The sequence below is a fragment of the Bidens hawaiensis genome, unplaced genomic scaffold (assembly GCF_021521415.1).
Source record: "Bidens hawaiensis isolate Kalapana, Puna unplaced genomic scaffold, B.hawaiensis_p1.1 tig00000512_1, whole genome shotgun sequence".
NCBI classification, from domain to species: Eukaryota; Viridiplantae; Streptophyta; class Magnoliopsida; order Asterales; family Asteraceae; genus Bidens; species Bidens hawaiensis.
Genome location: NW_027491033.1, coordinates 4433160 through 4453096, shown reverse-complemented (window position 1 = coordinate 4453096; position 19937 = coordinate 4433160). Strand labels below are relative to the sequence as shown.

General features: G+C 39.0%; 1 pseudogene; it reads right to left on the bottom strand.

Annotated features, from left to right (window-relative positions):
- Nucleotides 1–9359: 9359 nt before the first annotated feature.
- LOC143635011 (glutamate receptor 3.2-like) overlaps nt 9360–19937 on the bottom strand; it is a 28521-nt pseudogene continuing 17943 nt past the window's right edge.

The following is a 19937-nucleotide window of genomic DNA, read 5'->3' as shown; positions in this document are numbered from 1 at the left end:
ATTGTTCATGTCAAAACAGTGAAGATTAAAATAAGTTTTGGTCCACGAGTTGGTTAAAAAAGTAGTCATTTAAACCTAAGTTTTGATATAGAAAATAACAAAGAAATAATTTATGATTTATGAATTTTCTAACTTTTTATTTCCAAATTACGTAATATGTAATTTTTTTTACCGTATAATATATCTTTATATATGTGAGACCTTTTTTTTTATTTCACATTGTGTTATTATTAAAAAAAAAATACTTATTCTAACATGTGTGCTACACGGGTAACTAACCTAATCATATATATATATGTGTGTGTGTGTGTGTGTAAGATATATATATATATGTAAATATATATATATATTATATTACTTTTTTTTTCTTTTTTTTTGAGTAAATATTGATCCTTTTATATATAACACAAACCGAACTACATCTGGATAATGGGTAAGCGAGCAACAAGCTGCGCCGCTATCCCTTTTGAATCGCAAAGCCTATTCTACTAGATATAAATCCTTGGTTCCACGGGCTCTGCGAGTCACTGTGTACCACCTTCTGCATCCTCTCCAAGAAGCGAACCGCCTCGGGAGCTAGGGATCCAAAAGTGTCGAAGGCAAATGGAATGAACACGTGCTGATTCTCCAAACACAATGTCTCATGCTTAGCAACCTTCCTAGACTCCGCTCTCAAAACCGCCTGTCGTGGTACGAAGCCACTGTCTCTCAGCCCCACCAACGGGGACACCCCAGTGAGGTCAACACAAGCATGCTTACCCCCTGCCCAGCCAAACACAAGAACATCCGCAGGACGCAGGGTAGATCTTCCCTCACGCGGATCAGTCAAAAAGTTAACAGGTGCCTCTTTCTTGGCTGAGATCCCGGCACGTCTAAGCACATCCCATAACATATCTCTAACCCAGTCATGACGATACTTGAATCCCGGCAATTCCTTACAGTGGAGGGCATGCTCACCGAATCTATCCAAACAAGCTTTTTTTACAAATGGGGCATAATTCATCTGGAGGGAAAAGGGGAATCATAAGCCGGTATTTAAGGATGGCTCTGTATTCAACTGCCGACATCCGTTGCCCAAGACCTTCAATGGGCACAACAGTCAAAAAATCCTGGGCATGAGCCCCCTTGAGACAAGCTAAAACTGTCTTTTGTCTCGGAGTCATATCGAATCGCTCCTCCAAATCATGTACGTGTTTACCATAAAGAGCACTCGCCAAGGTTTGTTGAGGTTTCTTGGGGGCGGTCTCCTTATCAGTAAAACCGCCTATATCAAGGTTCGGGAGAGTTGTTCCAATATTACCAAGTGCAAAAGAGTAGTCAGGATCTACCCCCGTAACACCAGCGTTTCGCAGGACGTGGTCTTGCAATTTCCACGACTGAGACCTGGAAGCCACAAATGCATATGCGGAGACATCCTCAGCCGAGAAAATTCCTAAGCCTCCGCAACGCATAGGGAAGGAAGCCAACCTCCACTGGAGGTCCCCAAAATGCGGTCCTCCACACACAACAATATCTTCAATTGCCCCCGCAGGCCCGTATCAAAGATGGACACAGCCTCTTTGACATGTTCAGGTTGACAGGTCCGGAGCCCAAACACTAACTTAGCAACCCCCATGCACGAGCGTAACAAAAGGAGCTCACTTTGGGGGTCCCTCAGGTCCGGCAGGAGTTTCATAAGTTCAACCGCCTTCAAAGCTCTTTTAGTTGCCAAAGACCGAATAAACCCTGCATCCCGACTAACCGCTCCCCCCAAGATTTTAACTCCCATCGCAGGCCTGCTAATCTCTCCAGGGAATAAACCCGACACTTTCTTCGATTCATCACATGACGGCCAAAAAACCTCTGTTTTTCGAATATTAAGCCTAAGCCCTAGAGACGCCCCCTCTGAGCGAATAATGTCCAACGCTCTAGCGACCTCCTCAGCCTTACCAATAATAGTGCCATCGTCTAAATACCAAGCATGGAAGGGCAAGGGACAGGTCCCCTGCAACCTAATGATGAGCGGATGAAGGACCAACGCAAAAAGAAGAGGGCCAAGGGGGTCCCCTTGCTGCACCCCAGTAAAAGCCCCGATATGAGTATCCCCACATATAAACGGGCGGGGGCGGGCATATAAAAACTGGACCCATGGGAAGATGGATGGACATATGCAACTAACTTCCCTGAGAAGGGTCGTCCGATCCACCTCGTTGAAGGCGTTAGAAAAATCAACAGTGAGCATAGCCAGGGACCCGTCAGAATGAAACACGCTCAAAAATCTGTTAGCACTATGCAATACCGCTTCTGCCCCATTAGGGATCCCAACCCCAAATTGGAAATCCCCTAGATAAGCAGCAACCTTTTTCCCTATTTTACTCATAGCGACTTTCGACACCAATCTTCTACAAATGGCCCCCACTGCGATGGGTCTAATTCCATTGTCAGGCTTCAACAGGGGGGTCAACGGTGCCGAAGCAATGAACTCCGCTAGAACTTTTGGACAAAACCCCCCAAGCCACAAGTTGACAACATCAGTGATGGCCTTTAAGAGCCCGGAGGCGGTCGGAGACCCCTGGCCACAGAAAGCGTCTAAAATATGTTGGGTCCGCAAACCATCTCTCCCACAAGATGTACCTTTCGGGATGGTTTTAATACATTCCAACACACAATCACCGTCTACCTGCAAGGCTGGTTCCGATGGCACGACGGAGGGCATGGTCGGGGGGTCCACCACAGGATATTTATCAATTATTTTGGTAAAAAGTTATTGAACAAGCCTAATTTTTTTTGGTTGGTACTTTATTAGATTATTATGTTAAAATATTAGGGATAAACTGTATCTTATATAATTATAAACTACATTCAAATTAAATGATGAAAACATATATTTTTATTGTTTTGTTTTAGTTACACGCAAACCAAAACCTATACAAACTTCGGTTTAAAAAAACATAAAATCAAACCGTTGGTTTTATTTTAGTTCGGTTATATATATAGGACTGGTCTTTTCAGTAATTTCGTGTCAGTATTTTCAGTTTTATGCACACCCATACTAGCCACCAACAAGGATTTATGCTATCTTTTATTATCTTGGGTGTCTCCGAAAATCCAGTGACCGGAGTTTGGTGGTGGTCGGGGAAGACGACCGAAAATGTAGGAGATGAGGCGGCTGGATGATGAAGGCTAGGGTGGGTGTAGGTGTAAAAGTTTATCTCAAGAGTTTTTCATTCACGAGGTTTGGTCACAATTATCACTTTTATTCAAATACGTAAAAAGGTAATAATGGCCCGATTTAACATTAAAAATAGACAAACTCATAAGGAATCCGATACGAAATCAACTTTAATGCAGCAAGAAAAACATCTACGCTAAATCCATGAATTTCATGCGAACCGTTAACTTGTGTAACAATATGCTTAAAACATGCTCTTACCGGAATCCAATCCTTAACATTCTCCCGTTATTTGAAAAGTCCCATCCACGGGGCATTTTGGTTGTGTTCCCAGGCCACACGACACTTCTTAAATGCCAATTAGAAGAAGATAGGTTCGACGGTTTTGCATAAAATGTCTCTGGAGACTGGACCGATAGCCCAGAGTGGTTCGACCAGTACCCAAGAATCCGAACCTGGTTCCCAACCACATTGATGATATCAAAAGAAGGGTGGATTATGGACCGGTCAGGGTTGAACCACACCGGCCAGGTTAGCCCACTCATATTTGTTTGCAATAAGTTGGTAAGAAACCTTTTTCCACCATCAAAAACCCTAAAGTGCTCCAAGATTCAAACCTTTTGTTTCCGTTGAACCGTTTATACGTGCATCATTTGAGAAAGAAATGGTGCCACCTTCGTTAAAAAACTTGTCAAGCGCGCGCGTGCAATCATCCAAACTGTATCGTGCGCGTATAACCAATACGGGTTCAATCCAATCGACCCATTACTCAATCTCCTCCACCTTTTTTCAAAATCTAGTTTTTGACCCGAATCCGGTACGTGGGGCCGGAGTGTGAAAACCCCTTGTAAACCCATGCATATTTAGAATTAATGCCTGTAGAATCCACAACATTAGATAACCAAGTGGTTGCAATCCAAACACATCCTTTTTTCATCATGCCAAGCCTCTTGGCGGTTTCCAAAACTAAATGACCGGCATTAGGGTAGGTGTGTACAATAACAACACGAGATTCCTTTGACCGAACGTTGACTAATGCGTTATGAACATCTTGCGGAGATAATGAGACGGGTGGTAATGGTGCTTTGTAGGAAAGCTTACACCGTTTGTCCCATAGTTGATCACTTAATGTGTACATGCTGTTCCTGAACTGGTCAGCATCTGTATATATGGCATTTACTTCACGGTAACCGAAATAACTAACCAATTCGGCAATGGCGGTCATTTGGTAAAGGTCATTAGGGGCAGTCTGGATGAAATAGGGGTATTGAAGTGGTGAGAGTGAGGGGTCTAATGCTAAGCATGATAGAAACGGGACATGGAGTTTATTTGCAAGAGTTGAAAGTACATGAGCTGCCGTAGAACTAAAGGGACCGATGACTGCCACTATATCATCCTGCATAAACTTCAATGCTGAAAAATATAATTGTCAACAAATGATAAAATGCTAAGTTTATAATAGTGACTATCGAATGATGTTACGACAGTAAACAAGTCAATAACATATATATATCGATCTACTAATTTGCATTTGGTTGACTTGTTTAAAACATGTACGTTTAGATATAGGTCTTGTTGCCCAAGATCAATTGGGGATATGATATCCCTTACAAATGTGAGGCTGTGGCTTAAATCCTTACAAACTCAAATGTAAAAAATGTAATTTTGTTGTTCAAAAGAGAAAAAGATATAGGTCATGTTTGTGTTATCATTTCAACCAAAGGCAGACAGCAGACCTACTATGGTGGCATGGGGCAGCCCACACCCCATGAAAAGAAAATATTAGTATAATATATGTTCTAAAAATTCTGGCCGACCCAATCAAATTTTGAAACCTACCACCATGAAATTTCTAATAAAAGCATAGTTGAACTAATGATCACGTTAGCATCTCCATTCAAACCTCGGGAGGTAACCAGTGGCGAAGCTTGAACATACACGTCGAGGGGGTCGGACTCAATATGTATAAAAATTATTCATAGACTAGAAGGGACGGACTCAAAATTTCGGTCGGAAACGGGTGAATTTATACAATGTATAAAAAATTTCAGCTGAAAAAGGATAAATCTACACCGCCGAGTGAAAAAATGAGGCTGGGCTCAAAAATTTCGATCGGAAACGGGTAAATTTACATTATGTATACAAACTTTTTGGGCAAAAAGTGGATAAATTTACACTACCGAGCAAAAAACCGAGGGGGCCGAGCTCAAAATTTCGGTCGAAAATGAGTATATTTACACTATATATAAAAACTTTCGGCCGAAAAAGGATAACTTTACACTACCGAGCGAAAAAACGGAGGGGGCCGGGGCCACCCCTGGCCCAAGTAATGCTACGCCCCTGGAGGTAACCCATCATATGTGAGAAGACTCTTAGCTCAACATATAATCCTCAATTTTTTTATTCATGTATGATACTTGAACCCAAGACTACCTCCTCCCTCTTTTAAAATGAAGTTATTGGGTCCCTCCCCCACCACTTGATCTAGAGTTTATTGATGAATACTTTTTAATTAATGTGAAATATTTATAATACAAAATTTAAATAGTTTACTGTTGCGTTTGGAAGGCTTAAAACAAATTTATTGTTTCCAAATAGTCCAATTAAATTGAAGAACATTTTGGGAGATAATAAACTTTTAAGTATTTTTATGGATGAAAGATAGGACTATGTGTTTATATTTAGCTTGAGAAGAGTGGAAAGTGTTAGCTTTGTAATTGGCATGTTCTGTTGTTTGATTGCTCTTGCTAGTTGCTTGAGATATAACAGGTTTGCATGACTGCTTTATTTAACAAACGTTGCACTTAAAAAATCTATATTTATATATTTAAAATTTGCAAATGAGTTGTGTAAGAGCTTTTTACGATTCACATGATTGTGTGCATAATCTTATGTAATTTGTGCTATTATGTTTATACCTTTCTTTATACTTTGTGCTATTATGATTTTATCCACCACCATTATCTGGCTCCCCCACATTTCATCTTCTCCTCCTTCACCTCATTGTCGTCATCTCCGGCTACATGACATACCACATCGACTGCCTTCCCTTTCGTTTTTCCTGCCACTTTCGCCACCACAACCTCTCTCTATATCTTTATCACTGAAAATTGAAACCCTAGATGTTAAATGTGGTGGTTGGGTGGTGATGGTGATATTGTAGCGTGGCAGTCGGTGGTGCTATGATGGCATGGTAGCGTATTGATGTGGAAAATAGATAAAGGAGGTGCCAGTTATTTCCGGTTGTCTTTGGCAGAGTTTTTATCAGTTACTTTGTTTACATTTTCTATCCAGGTTGTGATATATGATGCCCCACTATTTGGTGTGGCAACTTATGTTGCAACCATGGCTGAAAACTGAGCCTCGAGCAATTAATGTGCGGGTTCATATTAACGTTTCAACTAATTTATAATGGTTTTACGCTCGCTCGCCTTAACGTGTAGGGTCTTTATATACTTACGGGTTATAATTCATTTGAGAGAGTTTTCTTTAAACTTAAGAGCTACAAATCTTTTGTTCTTATTATACAATACATAATGCATAAAGAAAGTTGTTTTTAGAGGTACTATTATCCTTCAAGTTTCAACCAATAGCCCTATCATCAAAATTTGATTCTTTAATGTATGCTTACGTATTTCCCCCCTTAACTTAAATCATCTTTGGTATATTTAAACAATAATTGTGCTTTAGCTATTTATGTTTACCTATATATATATATTCCTCTAACTTAATTTTCTTTTATGTTTTTGTCTCATATTTTTAATATATTATTTTTTTTAAAATTCCGAACGTACCGCTACGACGTGCTTATTTTTGTCGATATTTCGATGTCAATTTTGTACAAATTCGATGTGTTAATTATAATGTGCAAGTCATTTATGCATAGCACCTTCAATATTTAGTTGAAAGTTTCACATGATACCCCTCTATTCATTGGAGTAATTTTTAAAAATAAATGTATTTTTATATTTTTTAGTACTCATATTATCTTCAAATATTTTATTTCTTTAATAATAAATTTTTACTTTCCATAATAATGAATTGATAAATGTGTTGCACGATGGAAATCACGGGTTAAAAACCGTTATTGATTACCACAAAAATAATTATACTACAACCTTGATTATTTAGGTATCATAATATACAACTGGTACGTTTGGCAAATCTAGCTGGTAGCCAGAAGAAATAGCTTTTTAGATATATTTAGGTGTTTGACATAGTAACTAGAACTTTTAATAAAATGTATAAAATGACCAAAATTGACATAACTAAAAAAAAAAGAATACTAAATGCATATATCTTGAAAGATTATTTAAGTAATTTTAAATACTAAAAACTTGTATATTTTTTTATACGCTACTAGTTGGGGGTGTTCCAGTAAGGAGCTTTTTTCCTAACCTACAAATTCAAGCTCCTTCAACCAAATAAACTTTTTTATTAAGTTAGAACTTGTTTTAAAAAAAAAACTTGATCGAAGCTAGAAGCTTCTAAAAGTTTCCTACAAAAAATACCCAACGAATTTCTTTCTAAAAAAACTTTATACTTTATATGATCATGTGATTCTTGTTTGTGTTTCCTGTCGTATTACGCGGGCTATATGCTAGTATTTTATTATACCTATCAGTTTAGCTTAACTATGTTTGGGGTTTTATTATTACATAATTACGTTAATAAGTTATATATCAGTTTTGGCCATTCCTTTTTCAAATTCTCAAAATGGCCATTTTCTAAACGGTCGGTTTCAACCATGTAGAACTGTCACCTGACCGTTTTTGCAGCCACCCACATCCAGGCACGTGTACTCATAAACGATCCGATTCGACAACTTTTTAAAAACTGGTTGTTTATTGCTTGGCCGATGAAATAAAACCAGGGAGACAACATAATAGAATTTGAATTTCAAAAAATGTTGGAAAAATCACCAAATATAAGTTTATGATGACATCTACTCTAAAAAAAAGTTAGAATCACCAAAATTAAATTTTTAAATAAGAACATTATTTCTTGGGACATATTTCTTATTTTTCTAAATAAACAAGTTTTATTGGTTTGTTGTGTAAAACTTACAAATTTATATAATAGTAAAATATGACAAAATTACTATAAACATTATTTCATTGGTTTTTCACTAGCAAATTAATTAAAATAATTCCCAAGACAAAAAATATTTTTTTTTAAACAAAGGGCTTGCTATTTTGAGCATTTGAGAAAACGGGGGCTAGTTAAGGAATTTAGTGGTTTAAAAGAGTCATTTTGGTCATTTTCCCGATATAACTTTGCCCCCTATTTTGATTTCAAAATTCTAAAATTACAAGATTAAAACTTACCACTAATAAGACTGAGGAAGACACTTGCTTTTGCATCATGAATGGAAAGACTCAGTGTTTTTCCAGACAAAATGTTGGGATCCGAATTAATATCATCCACGGCTGGCAATGGTTTGCAAGATGGAATCCATGCTCACGGTGGCTGCAATGTTCACCTTATCCGCCGTCTTCGGAAACACATGGTGGGGATGTTCCACTTATTATTAGCACAAAAACTAACATCACTAAACCCTTCATGGCATAAGCATTAGACGTGCACAACTTCAAATCCATCATATAACAAAACAGGTGATATATATAAAGAAATACTCCGTACGTATAAAAATAATTAAAGAAACAAGAATAGTGAAAAGTACAAACCCATCAAACAAAATTAGCATCTTTGATTAAAAAATGCAAACCAGAATAAGAGGTAAACTAAAGATTACGTAGGGTACTTATGGATGACAGCATATATAACATCAGCGATAAATATTTATATGGAACCAACTTCTTAATTCATTTATGTCATAACACTTTACATGATGTAGTGGGCAATCTCTTGTGGTGGTATTGACTTATAAAAAACAATAAATAAAATTAAAAATTATTTTCGACTCTCGGCCTTAAAGTCCATGTGTTATTTTTCATTAGAACCTCATATTCCTTAAGGCTGAAGCTTCTTAGTTTATCGTAGTTCGGTTGCTTGTTAGAGAGTAGTTTGTTGCTAAGATAAGCTAGCGCTAGTAGAGATAGCAAAAGACCAATAGTACGTTATTTATAAACAAATTACACCGATTAGAATATCACCATACAAGATACTACTTTTTCTTTGCACTAGACAATAGACATTTAGGTTAGGTAACTTATTCACGGTTTAGTATTTTACTCTTCATCGATCATTAGCCTTTGACCGAGTCATCTTCTTGACCGGACACCTCCCTCCTTCTCTTTAGCTTGTTCTTTGATACCTCTTCTTTCTCATCTATAAAGGATAAAAACCTACGTAACGAGTGGGGGAGGTCTGAATAATGTTTTCTGAACTCGTGAATGATCATGCAAAAGTATATAAGGAGAGCCAGAGCACAAGCAACTCCAAATATTAGAAAAAGTCCCCCAAATCTTTCTAGTTGAATCTGTTCCGTGTCCGAGTTTTGTGGGTTGCAAGTTTTTTTCTCGAGCCAATAGTCGCGAATCTTTTGAATCTCACCGTTCTCGGATAACTTGAACATGGCAGTTGACATGTCAATGGCTAGTGGAGAATTCCTTGGAAATGCCTAACAAAACACAGACAGACAGAATGTTGATTTTTAATTAAGGTCAGTCATTTTCTTAAGTAATATGTTAGGTATTACGTGTACGCGGCTGACCCGAAAGGAGTCGGATAAGGCTAAAGAAATCAATACAATACAACGGCTCGGGCCTTAAGAACTTAACGGTATTTCTAATTGATTTATAAAACGAAAAAAAACGTGCAGCGGAAACAAACGAGAAGTAATACTGAACTCAAATTAATTAAACAAACAACCAAACTAGAACCGAATATAAATTAGAACCTGGACTTGCTTGCGTCTTGTTCAATCTTGATCAAACAAACCAACAACATGCAACTGTCAACAATATTCTTGACTTTTGGCGTATGCTTAATATCTCACGGGACACACAGCAACAATTGCAAAACCAAATTAATAATTGCAATATATTAATACTTTAGTGGTGGCGGCAGTGAACTTATCACAAACACAAATCAACTTCAAACAATATTAATAATAATATTATTATAATGCAATAAAGTAAAGTTGAACACGGGATTTACGTGGTTCGGTCACGGTGTGTAACCTACGTCCACGGGCAACGAACAGTGTCTCTTCTTTAATTGAGGTGCTCAAGAAATTACAAGATACAACATTGTTTATATAGGGAGGCTAACTAGGGTTTATTTCTTTCTCCATAAGTTACAAGAAATAATATAAAACGGGCCACTTAAGTTGAGTGGGTGGCCAACCCATTCAACCCTTCTAGTCTTCAACTGCCCAACCCAAGACGGGCCGGGGCTACACCCATATTAAACCCAACATAATATATAGTTTCAAAAATATATACGAGTACTTACAAATCCCCAACCGCTTTCGGTGAACCTATCACCAACAACTTGAAACCTGCAGTTATTTGAAAGAAAAAGATCAATGTAGGGTTCTTCATCAACAATGGCGGCAATTATCCCTGTGTCGAGTTTCTCAGCATATTCTTGTGGAGAAGCGAGAGGCATAAGCCTTGATTTTGGTATTCGGAGTTCTTCAATCATATAATTCTCAGCGTACGATCCTTCTTGAAACCCTATTCGTGCATTGGTCGAGATCAATGAATCGATTCCTTTGATCGGAGATGAAAATTGTTCAACGGTTAAAATGGTTGTGAGGCTAGCGGTGTAACTTGAGTTTATGATCAGAACTACCAAAAGCCAGACGAAGAGAACCAGTCGACCGAGGGCGCTCACCGTTTTTTCCCCTGAAAATAGTTTTGCTAGATTATCTTAATTTATCTAAAAACATTAACACTCTAATTTAGTCTGAAAATGCAAACTAAATATCTAAACTAGCATACGCTATCAGATCATATTTAGCCAACTAATCTACATATAACAGTGTGAGCTAGCTAGGCTAAATTAGCTTACGATCGAGTGGACACGTGTTACTCTCTAAGTGATCAAAAGGTGGGACACGTACTTTTCATGGATTTCAGTGCCAAAAAACATTAGTTAAGCCTTAACCGACTTGCTTAATATTGGTTTCAAATAGAATGACTATGAAATGGCAAGCTTAAAAAATTTGACTAGAGTACTATTTTAAAAATTATTGCCTGTTTTCGTACTTTTCTCTTGACACTTACTGTGTGAGTTAAACAAAGTTGACGAGGTAAATCTGCAAAACATCAATAACAAGACTTAGTTTTATAAAAGTAAAGATAATTACTTTTGTACCAATATGACTTGTAATCACATTTAACACATTAGCTTATTGTAAGATTACTCAAAACAGACAGTAAAGCAATATCAAGATCTAAAGTAAACTACTGACCAGAAGATGGTGACAAATTGTTGCTTAAGTGGCCCCCCAAATTCTTAGTTCCGCTTGTGTTCCAGTATCCACATAACAACTCCGATCATGATGAAGAAGCATGTGGTGACGGCCCACATTTGTGGAGTAAAAGGCCGAAAGAAAGCCCAAGCACTCAAGTCTACTTTCTTTATGGGGATCACTACAACCAAACCTGATTCTATATACGGTAGTGTAAAGTCAACGATCTTTATACGTTTAGTGATGATTGAAATATCACCAACAGCAGCATCAAACACCTGCATTAAATGCAAATATGATCACCATTAGGTTTCTTAAGGTATTTGTTTTTTGTAATGGCTATAAATTGTAAGGTAATTAACCTATACAACAATAATAATAATAATAATAATAATGCAATTCAATCTTTCATAATCTTACAATGAAAATATCGTATTATATGTTATTCTTGACTTACATTGTGTGCAACTTTATTCACCAACTCGGTGTAGCTCGGGTTCTTGTGTCCGTCCCCAAACATGACAAACTCATAAGGAACCGGATATGGTATCAACTTTAATGCGGCAAGAAAAACATCTAGGCTAAAACCATGAATTCCATGTGAACCGTTAACTTGTGCCACAGTTTCCTTAAAATTAGTTTTTACCGGAACTCCAATTCTTAACGGTCTCCCATTATTTGAAAACTCCCATCCACGGGGCTTTTCCGTTGTGTTCCCAGGCCATACCACGCTTCCTAAATGCTGATTAGAAGACGTTCGGTTTGGTGGTTTGGCATAAAGAGTCTCTGGAGATTGAACCGATAGCCCAGAGTGGTTTGACCAGTATCCAAGAACCCGAACCTGGTTCCCAACCACGTTGATGATATCAAAAGAAGGGTGGATCATGGATCGATCAGGACTAAACCTCACCGGCCCGGTTAGCCCACTCATGTTTGTTTGCAATAAGTTGGTAAGCAACTTTTTTCCTCCATCAAAAATACTAAGTGCTCCAAGATTCAAACCTTTTGTTCCCTTTGAACCCGTTAAACGTGCATCACTTGAGAAAGAAACGCTGCCGCCTTTGTTAAAAAACTTGTCAAGCGCGCGTGCAATCATCCAAACTGTATCGTACGTATATAACCCATACACGTTCAACCCTATTGACCCGTTACTCAAACTCTCCCACCTTCTTTCAAACTCTCGTTTTTTACCCGAATCCGGTACGTGGGGCCGGAGCGTGAGAACCACTTGTGAAACCCGTGCGGTTTTAGAATTAATACCGGTAGAATCCAAAACATTTGACAACCAAGCGGATGCAATCCAGACATATCCTTTATCCATCATGCCAAGCTTCTTAGCAGCTTCCAAGATTAAAAGACAGGCTCTATCGTAACCATGCACAACAATGACACGAGTCTCCATTGACCGAACGTTGACCAGCACGTCATGAATATATTGTGGAGATACCGAGTCGGATGGCAATGGTGCTTTGTAAGAAAGCTTACACCGTTTCTTCCATAGTTGATCACTTAATACGGACATGCTGTTCCTAAACTGGTCACCGTATGAATATATGGCAATTACTATTCGATAACCGAAATAACTAACCATTTCGGCAATGGCTGTCATCTGGTAAAGGTCATTAGGGGCTGTCTGGATGAAATAGGGGTATTGAAGAGGTGAAAGTGAGGGGTCTAACGCAAAGCACGATAGAAATGGGACATGGAGTTCATTTGCAATACTTGAAAGTACATGTGCTATCGTAGAACTAAATGGACCGATGACAGCCACAGTATCATCCTCCATGTACTTCAATGCTAAAAAAAAGAATCTTATTATCAAATAAAGACTAGATATGTCCATAATTAAAATTATAACTATATTATAAGACCATTCTATATGGACCGGCTTTGTCGCCCCTTCACATCAATGCCACATAAGAAATAAGACATCGAAGCTTCTCTTCATAACTTTCCGTTGTGATTTAAAGCTGCTTTACCGACCCTGTTATATATACATACTAGCTTTTATCCATCGTATTACGTGATTGTTTTACATTTTTCGTTTTAATATTTAAATATATTTTTTTGAATTTTAATTGTAATTATTATAAGAAAGTTAATAATATACTTAGGCTTAATGATGAAAGAGTTTCACAAATAAATGAGATGTTATAAATCGTTTAAAAGCTATCTGGTTTTGATGAAACCATGACCCGCTTATTTTTTTTTACTATAAAACTATTTCTTAGCCATAAATAATATTTTTTTTTTAAATAGATAATATTTTTTAGTATATCTCCATTTTATAAGATTTTCATATCAAATGTTTGGTAAGAGAGTGAAAAGTAGGGAAGCCCACCTCCATCCCCACGTCGCCCCTTCTTCCACCCACCGCTCCAACCCAAATCGCCCCTCCAAGACGCCCCTCGACGGTGTTCCATCACAAAATCGCCCCTTTACAACCCACAGTGGACGGCCTAAATAGATTTAGAAAACCATATATGGCTAAAGGGGCGGATTTAAGGCTTAGTGACGATGGGCCGGTTCCCACCGTCCGCCGATCATAGTGTCCTGTTTGTGTGTACGCGTTAGTATATGACGAGCCAACAACCAGTCAGTGCCCACCATCAACAATTAGTTAGCGCCCACTGTTTGACATCAACGGTGGAACTAAGGAGTATTTAAAGTGTAGAGGGAAGGACAAATAGCCTCGCCAAAACTTTTTCCGGCAACAACCGTATAATACTAGATTTAAAGAATGAAGGGACGAAATGGTAAAAGAATGCTGGCATTTCAATTATTATATTTAATTTTATTTCATTTGAGAACTCTATAATTGCATTTGTTGATCTTTTAGAGTTTTAGTTTTATTTTTTATTTTTCAAATAAATTAAGTTAACATTTAACATTTCTCTGTCTAGTTTTTAATATATTTTATTATTTGCTAGTTTAAATTCAAAAAAATGTATTTTTAGCATGATCAAATTAAACTATTATATATTATTTAACATTTTCTACTTGAGTTTTTTTTATCATTTTAGAATAATATATAAGTAAAAAAATATGTTATTTTATGCTTATGTAAAAATATGTTGTTAAAAGTATATATTATAATCACCAAAAATTTACAAATAGAAGTTGATACATTGATTGTTAAAAAAGGTGACTGGTGTATACAAACAAATGTAAAAAAGTTATATGTTAGACCCTCTGGTTCTAATATCCAAGTTCAGCAACTTTCTTTGATCACCGCTAATCACAAAACCAATGAGAGAACAAACATAAATAGTAATTAATGATATATATTTTTGGTCGTTGAGATGCCTCTGAACTTTGAAGAGGAGGAAGATGATGATGAATATGACTGTGTAAAAAGACTAGTTTAACCTCTCATATTCCCGAAAGTTCATGTCGCTCAGGGCCTTTGGCATGGTTGGTTGACCCTGTCCTTTTTGACCCAATCCGTTTCGTGCCCACCCTATTAAAAATTTCTGGATCCGCCACATGGCTTGGTGCAACAATTCTTTTGATTAGTCCACGCGGCTCAATCTCGTTATGCCACTTCACAATTGTTATTTATTTGTTTTTGGTTAAAGTTCATTGGGCCTTATTAATATATGTTTATAATTTGGTGATGGTACCGTCGATAATGACCGGATTATTTGTTTTTATTTTCTGCTTTAACTATGTTAATTTGTTGTATATGGTGTTAACGAATTTTTATTTTTATTCTTTTTTTGAAATGATGGCATAAAACGATATCAAGCAAATGCACATTGAGCGTAATTCCTAAGTGTTTTTTCTTACCATAGATACCAACCGTATTCACCTTGGTTGGCCGCCACAATGATCTTTTTTTATAAATATCTTAATTTGTGGTATTCGAGTGTTGACGAATTTATTTCTTTCGTTTAGTTCCGGTTGTCACACCCGGCCCTGAGCGGCGGAAACAGCCGGGCGCGCACGAGTGGGGATTGATAATTAAGCACGGGCCATTGCAAAACATTCAAAGATTTTTATTGCGCATGAGGAGTTTAGTACAAACACATTACATCGTTCAAAGATTACAAAAAGAAACATCCAAGTATAAAACTGAAGATTTCCTCGCTATATCCCCTTGCGCGGCGGGTAACCGTGCGCATCGAGGGGATAAAACCAAAATCTTCCAAAAAGCTTGTTTTAGATGTTCAGCGTGTGGTGCTCTAAGTGTGACTCCCTGCGCTACCTAGTTATCTCCTGAAAGACACGTAAAAACATTTGAATCAGTATAAACTGAGTGAGTTCACAAGTTTTAGTAACTTGATAAAATCATTCTGAAACATTTCTGGCAACATCATTAACATCTGCTTGGTAAAATCGTATTAACACATAATTCTGACAATATTCTGATAAAAATCGTTCCGCGGGTTACGCGTGAACAAATTCTGGATACGGTGCTCGTCTATGTAAGTGGTGCAGCCACTACGAGCTAAAATAATGTAAAACCGTCCCGCGAGTTACGCGCAGACGTTTCTGGAAAACTATGCTCGTCTATGCAAAGAGGCATTGCCCCTACGAGCTAAGGATACCGTCCCGCGGGTTACGCGCGAACAATTCTGAGAAACTGTGCTCGTCCATGCAAAGAGGCATTGCCCCTACGAGCTAAGGATACCGTCCCGCGGGTTACGCGCAGACGTTGTGCCGGAAAACAAGGCGCTCGTCCATGCAAAGAGGCGCGACCCCTACGAGCGGGCTCAACCCCATAGTACTGCCCCATGCCAGGCACTCGTCCATGCAAAGAGGTGCGACCCCTACGAGTGGGCGGATCAAACCAGCAGTCCCTACCCTTAGAGTTCCAATGGTAAAGTGATCACTTACTCGAGTTCTAGCGCACATACATTGAAAACCTTAGATAACCGTTTGCATTGCTCATCATGAAACATAACTTAAACACATAATCGCTTTCATAGCTTGTAAGTATACCATGATAAAACATTATTTAAGTACGTGTCCCTCGCCCCGAAAGCAGTTTAAAACAGTGAAAACAGTGAAAATAGGGGCTGTGAGACTCACCTGTGGTTCTTGTTAAGGGATTAATCGAGATTCGGGTTTTCTTGGTGTTGGCCTCGGAATCGAAGGTCTAGAATACGATTAAATAACAAGTATATATATTAAGATCAAGAAATAGGAGAATATAAGGGTTGGATAGTAGGTCTCAAGGTTATATTCTTGGCTTACCTAGTAACAGGATCGGAGCTGGAAACAACGGATGCTTGGGAAAGGATTAGTGCAAGTTTGTAGTTCTTTGAAGTGTGTTTTGGGTGATAATTTAGGCTACAAATTTATAGGCAAACTCAAGGGAACACAATCCCTTGCTTTAGGGGATTGAAATCTTTTCATATTTAAATGTAATGATGATAAAGTATAGAAGTTATTATTATTTACTTAAGAGTGGAGTGGTGGATAAAAGATTTTGATTTGATTTGGACAGAACATGCAGATCTGGGGTTGGTGAAAATAGGGTGGCTGACAGTTGACTTTTCATGTTACAGTGTGCTTTTTCAGGTACTTTTGTCAGTGTACAGTAAAAAGTGGAAAATCTCTGAAACACGCTACTGTTTCCTTTCGGGCGGGAGTAATCTCCTTAACTGGAGAATAGACCAAGTGTTCTGCGCGTATAACTTGGTGCGCATAGCTTTCTGCGTATAGGACATGTCTTTGCTGCGGGTAGGTGCGTAACCTTCTCGCAGTTAGGGACTTTTGAGTTTCATTTGTAGATTCTCCAGGTGGTCTTGGTATTTCAACATAGTGATCAGTCATGTTGAAGTCAATTCCATCTTGGAGCTTCAGACAAACTAGCTCTCAACGTTCCCGCCATGCGGGTAGGTTAGTTCCCTTCCGCACGCGCATAAACGATGTAGGATGCACCCGCCTTAGCATCATGCGGGATGGTCAACCCATAGACAACATAACTTTGAAGTTACATGAAAACATAAAGCCAAATTATTCACGCATGGCGCATATAACATATGCTCACGCTGGTTCTTAACATGGTGCGCTCGCGCAGGTTGCACATAACAACTGCACGCGCTGACTAACATGGCGCGCTCGCGCAGGGCGCACATAACAAATGCACGCGCTTATCATTTACAATCACCTAATTATTAGGTTGATTACTTAGCTTATGGGTTTGGGAAATTACCGGTTGTCACATTCTCCCCTCGTTAAACGAATTTCGTCCCGAAATTTAGGAGACGTTGCTGGCAGAAGCCATGTTCTGAAAGAGGTGTGGGTATTTTGTGCGCATCTGGTCTTCTCTTTCCCAAGTGAACTCAGGCCCACGCCTCGAGTTCCACTGAACCTTTACTAACTTGATTTTGCTTCTGCGTAACTTTTGTTCTTTCCAATCGGTTACTGCTATGGGTTCTTCTACGAAGTGCAGCTGTTTGTCAATATGAATTTCTTCCAACGGTAAAATCAACGTTTCGTCAGATAAACACTTCTTGAGGTTGGATACGTGAAACGTATCATGAACTCCACTGAGTTCGGCGGGTAGACGGAGTCTATAAGCAACTGGACCGATCCTCTCCAGGATCTCAAATGGTCCAATGTAGCGCGGATTTAGCTTTCCTCGCTTACCGAAACGTGGGACTCCCTTCCATGGAGAGACTTTCAAAAGTACTTTATCCCCTACTTGAAACTCCAACGGTTTCCTTCTCATATCAGCATAACTTTTCTGTCTGTCGCGTGCTGCCTTAAGGCGATCCCTTATCTGAAAAATCTTGTCTGTTGTTTCTTGGATCACTTCTGGACCAGTCATTTGCTTGTCGCCCACTTCAGCCCAACACAGTGGGGATCTACACTTGCGCCCATATAACGCTTCAAACGGCGCTGCCTTGAGGCTTGTGTGATAACTGTTATTGTAAGAAAATTCAACCAACGGAAGGTGGGTATCCCAACTTCCTCCAAAATCGATCGCGCATGCGCGCAGCATATCTTCCAATGTCTGGATCGTTCGTTCGCTTTGTCCATCCGTTTGGGGGTGATAAGCCGTACTCATGTCCAGTCGAGTACCTAACCCCTCTTGTAATGATCTCCAAAACCTTGAGGTGAACCGACTATCTCTATCCGAAATGATGGACACTGGGACTCCATGTTTTGAAACTACTTCTCGAATATATAGTCGGGCTAACTTTTCCATTTTATCAGTTTCTTTAATCGGCAGGAAGTGCGCTGACTTAGTTAGCCGATCTACAATAACCCATATCGTGTCGTAACCCCCAGGTGTCCTTGGTAGTTTGGTGATGAAATCCATGGAGATTTGTTCCCACTTCCACATGGGAATTTCTGTCTGTTGAAGTAACCCCGACGGCTTCTGGTATTCAGCCTTTACCTTTGAACACGTCAGGCACTTACTGACATGTGTCGCGATGGCGCCTTTAAGATTGGGCCACCAATACAACATTTTAACATCTTGGTACATCTTGTCTGCGCCAGGATGTACGGAATACCGCGTCTTGTGAGCTTCGTTTAATACCTGCTCGCGCAGTCCTCCCTTGAGAGGGACCCATATGCGGTTGGCAAAATATCGAGTGTTCCCTTTAAGTTCCAAATTCTTAATCATACCCCCAAGGGATTCAGTTTTAACAAACTCTGGTTTCAAGGCTTCTTGCTGAGCGTCTCGGATGCGCGTAGAGAGCTCTGCGTGAATTGTTAGCTTTAGGGCCTTGACCCGTAGTGTTTTTATTCGCTCCTTTCTGCTTAGCGCGTCTGCTACCACATTCGCTTTCCCCGGATGATACTTGATCTCGCAATCATAATCATTCAACAATTCAACCCATCTTCGTTGCCTCATGTTTAAATCCTTCTGATTGAATATATGTTGGAGGCTCTTATGATCCGTAAAGATTACACATTTCGTACCGTAGAGGTAATGGCGCCAAATCTTTAGCGCGAAGACAACCGCTCCAAGTTCTAAATCATGCGTTGTGTAGTTCTTTTCATTGGTCTTGAGTTGGCGCGAGGCATACGCTATAACTTTGTCTCGCTGCATAAGGACACATCCGAGTCCCTGGTGTGAAGCGTCGCAGTAAACGACGATGTCATCCGTCCCCTCTGGTAAAGATAAAATTGGCGCACTACATAACTTCTGTTTCAACATTTGAAATGCCGCTTCCTGATTCTCGCCCCAAATAAACACCTTGTCTTTCTGAGTTAGCGCGGTCAGAGGTAGAGCTATCTTGGAGAAGTTCTCAATGAAGCGTCGATAGTAGCCAGCTAGTCCAAGGAATTGCCTCACCTCAGTTGGGGTTTTTGGCGCTTCCCAGTTTTCGATGGCTTTAACCTTAGAAGGATCGACGTGTATTCCTTTCTCGTTTACAACGTGACCGAGAAAGTGAACCTCTCTAAGCCAAAACTCACATTTAGAAAACTTTGCATACA